Source organism: Lycium barbarum, chromosome 11 (genome assembly GCF_019175385.1).
Source record: "Lycium barbarum isolate Lr01 chromosome 11, ASM1917538v2, whole genome shotgun sequence".
NCBI lineage: Eukaryota > Viridiplantae > Streptophyta > Magnoliopsida > Solanales > Solanaceae > Lycium > Lycium barbarum.
This window is the reverse complement of record NC_083347.1, coordinates 41320127-41324786: the sequence shown is the minus strand read 5'-3', so window position 1 is coordinate 41324786 and position 4660 is coordinate 41320127.

Genomic DNA, 4660 nt, shown 5'->3' with positions numbered 1-4660 from the left:
GGCGTGACAGGAGCATATGGCTAAAACCCTCTGAGGCCCATTAAAAAAAGGACAATAAGAAGACATGTGGATCACCTCAGCCGAAGGAAACCAATGATAGTTCCAAGTAATCTGAGAAGTTGTCAACTCACGAAGATACTCTGCCCAAGACTTGACTCCCTCTGGTAAATTTTTCCTCAATTCCTTCACCCTGTCTAGATGACCTAAGATATTGCTCTTCCAATCAGATTTGAATTTTGACTGATAATGGTGGCGGTATAAGTGCTCTAGAAACCACACTTGTAATAAAATGTTACAACCTTCAAAATATTTTTCACCCTCTCCGCATTCAGTCAAAGCACAATATATATTAGCTAGAATCATTGGTAAAATGGTGGAATCCTCTCTCTTCATCATAGTAGTGACTATCCCAGACAAACGAATGTTTATTTTTCTGTCTCGTCTAGGAAAAACCATGGTTCCCAGGAATGCTACCATGAATGCTTCTTGCCTATGCTTTTCCCATGCAAGGAAGTGATGTCCATTTCTTTAGTTGCTTTCCATACTGTAGAAATCCTTGTTTGTTTCCATATCTAGTATATAAGAACTCCAGAGTAATCCATCCATTGTCCAAACATGCCAAGGTAATGACATTTCTCGAAGCTAGAGGTGTTTTATTACGAAGGTTCTTTCCTAACCCCGTGAAACCACCTAGTTCTTCCAGTGTAGGAGTCAACTCAAAATCTCTAAAGCGGAAGACATTGATTGCAGAGTCCCAGAACAGAACTAAAGCCTCAATTAGGTCCTTATCAGGGCTGATTCTCATAATATCTGTGAGGAATACTAGATGTTTGAATATCGGGGTCTGTAGATAATGACCCATGTCGTTCCACCAAGCCAGGAGTAACGGTGGGGTTTTGTCTGCAATCATAAACTCTAGGGGTCCATTGACTTCTTCAACCGCTTTATCTCTTGGCCTCTTATCAGATCTCATTGGTATCGTTTTTACCTATTTAGAAAAAAGAAAAAAAAAGGACTTCAGATTATGACCTAGACACAAAGAGAAAAGAAAAAGAAAAAAGATGCAAAAAGAGACTATTTTTTACAAAAACAGCCCTTATCTGCTTTTGTAGCAAGATTTAGGGCTATCTTGGCAAAATTGGCCAGACACGAAAACTAAAGGACTAAATGATTACTTTTGTAAAAGGTGGGGCCGAGCCTGAGGGAGGTTGCCTATGTATCACACCAGATGGTGAGAATCAGGCCCGCGTAGTTCGTGAAGACTACTACAATAAAGGGTTTTTATTTTATTTTAAAAAGACTTTTTTTCGTGGGAATTTGTTGTGAAAAGACAAAGACTAGACTCTTTCTGATTGTTTATTAAAAAAAATAGGTATATAAAAATCTCTTTCTTTTGTTTTATTGATCACCCTAAAAGGCGATCAACAATGAACAGTCATTCCGAATAATATTGCAAATAGCACATATGATGCACATGCTGGTCAAGAGAAACAGGTAACTGTCTTAGACGGACTCGGCCCTTGTGCCGAGCCCCACTAGGTCAAATGCAAGTGATGCAAACAAAGTGCGGCCTACTAGGGATACCATGTCTGTGTTCAAGTTCTACTAAGGTTAAACCTGATGGAGAAAGGTATCTAGACTGGCAGTAAAACGAGCGGACGACTTGAGTCGGATGAGGGACAACGTATCGGTAGCAGCGCTTTCTGACTTTGTTGTGAGTCCTCCCCTTCCTAAACATGTCTGACTATAAATCCTTCACCAAGGACCAAGGGCCCACTGCTTTATCTCAGCAGAAGTGGGGTGTGTAGTCGCAATTCCCATTTTTATGGCAAAATGTATTATTGAAGACAATTATATTGCAGTTCAACAATATCAAAGCAGTAAATAAGCAGGCATAGAGCACATTAGGCTAACAAACACAGAATATATCCAAGAAATAAAGAAAGCCAAATGCAAATCAATATACAAAGCTCGAATTTCGGCTATCCCCAGTGGAGTTGCCTTCTGTTACACCTATTTTTTTCCGATAAAAATAAATTATATTAATTAAATTTATTCAAAAGGGTTTTTCCAATTAAAGTGACGTTTTGAAAAGGGATTAATTTATTTATTCGGAGTTGCCACTTGGAATTGAGTTTTGGTGTTCCAAGTCACCTTGTTGAATCCCTAATCAAAAGGAAATGACTCTATTTATTATTGGTCTGCGAAAACAAAAGTCTGAGTAAGGAATTCTGTTGACCAGGGATAAGATGTGAGGCATTCTCTGAGTCCCGTGGTTCTAGCACGGTTGCTTTATCAACTTATAGTTGGCTTAAATTATTTTGGTTGAAATGTATTTATTTAGCTATGCCTATGATTTGCTTAAAATATTGTTGAACTTTATTAGTCTTAACTAAGACGCATAGTTGCGACCTCAGTCTCGACATACACCGGTCAAGACGCGTAAAAGCAACCTTAACTTGCGTATCGCACCTAGAATTTTGAGCCTACTCGCCTTACTTAAACCGTGATGATTATCTTTATTCAAATTCTTAAGTCAAGATATGTAACTAATCCAAGACAACTATTTTATCCCTTTTTCACTCTTGATAATGGGTTTTGAAGCGAATTCGTAACCCATCTCGCTCTCTTACACATAATTAATTATTCCTCACATTCAAAGTAAACAATGCCACACACATTAAAACTTAATGAGACAGAAAAATAAAAGAAGAAAAAAAATGTAGAACATTAAAACGCTACTGTCGTCATAAAGTCCTTCTCTTTCTACTCGAATTTTTGTTCTTGTCTTGACCATTTTTAGGAATTAATTTATTCATCATTAGCTTATTCCCTCAAATAAAATATGATACAGTGAACCATGCATAAGGAAGGAGACAAAAGGAAATCAACCAACATAGAGCAATACCCAGAAATTCACTAGCAATTATCAATACCTAATATAGAAGGAATATTTATTTCCCACTAGAAAAATAGGAGACGTAAATTCTCATTAAACAAGGTATATGTAGTGCAACAAACTCCAAAAATGGTTTAAAGTAATGCAGATAAAATTTGATTCGTATAAATTCTGGAAGAAAAAAAAAAGTGAAAGAAAAGCAAATAGAAACTTTTAATCAAACAAAATGTATACAACCTAAAATTTTAAGCAAGTATCCAATATTGAGTGACATTTTTACCTTACAATCAAATAATATTTTATCAATATTTATGTACAAAGAGGTAAATGTGCAATCTGAATCAAATAACAAAAGAAAATTAAATACAAATTACAAAAAGGTGGGACTCATTAATATGGTAGTAATTTTAGTAGGCTTTGGGTTTTTTTTGAAACGGCATGGTACTTTTACATTTGGAATTTGTAGCTCAAGTAGTAATTAATATAGTAATCATAAATTAAAGAAATGCTGTACGAACGAAACCAACAGTCTACAATCAAATTGTCATTCAAACACGACATGGGCCGCCACTTAATTCTTTAGCCTATTCTCTATTTCTATCTAAATAACTAACGCAAATCCTAAACCTCAAGCATTCGAAATCATCAAGCATTAAATTAAAATAAGACAGATCCAAACCCGAATAAAGCTAATAACCATTTTTAAAACTACTGCATGCATTTAATCACAATCTATAAACACATAAAGGAGATAATATTAATGAAATGGCATCATAACACGTGACCATCAAATTAAAATAACCAAGATACTCATATTTAGAGAAAGTTTAAGAATGGACCAAAAACATGCAAGAAATAATCACATGTTTTACCAATTTTACTCTAGATTTAACGATACAAAAATTCAACATACTTCATCTTATAAAGTTGAAGAATAATAACCAGTTAGACACGCGCAAAATCTGAGAAAAATTTCATAACATTGGAATAAGGTCTCATATAATTGTGATATTTAAACCATACAAAAAAGGATTGAGTGTTACCTTTAGCGAAGATTAATTCCCCACAAGAAGAAAACTACAATCTATTGATTTCCAAAGTTAACAAAAGCTAACTTTCAGGTCCACGAACTCGAACTTAATTTTTTAAAACAAGAAAGCCCCCCCCCCCCCCCCCCCCCTTCGTTTTTTTTTTTTTTGCTGTGTTTTACGTTTTTCTCTGTTTCTTTGTGTCTGTATTTTTTTGTAACTGTGTTGTGTGTGTGTTTATATAGGTATTTGTATCTGTGGTGTTGTGTGTATGTGTGTGCTGCACAATTAAAGGGAACGTGAGGGAGAGGGAGTTAGAGGGATATGTTTAGTGGAGAGTTTTTGGGGGAAAGGGACGTGAGGTATCTGTAGTTTAGGGGGAATGGGATTACAGGTTTTGTGGGAATTGGTTTGGTATATTAGGATTTTCTCTTTTTTCCATTTTTTTTTTTTTAGTTTTAGCCTCTTTTTTAGTTTTTCTTTATAAGATAAAAATAGAGATAAGAAATATTAACCAACTAAACTATAGAAAAGTTAGATAGCCAGCCCAAAATAAAATGTAACTAAGAAAACTACTAAAATCACTAGCTTATTTATCAAAACTTAAATTAGAAGGAAATATATTTTTTGTAAATTTTCTTTCGAACATGAAGACAAAACCTATTCTAAAATGTGACTCTATTTTTGTAGTTTTCAATAAACCTACTTAAAAATTAGATAAAAACCAGAATAT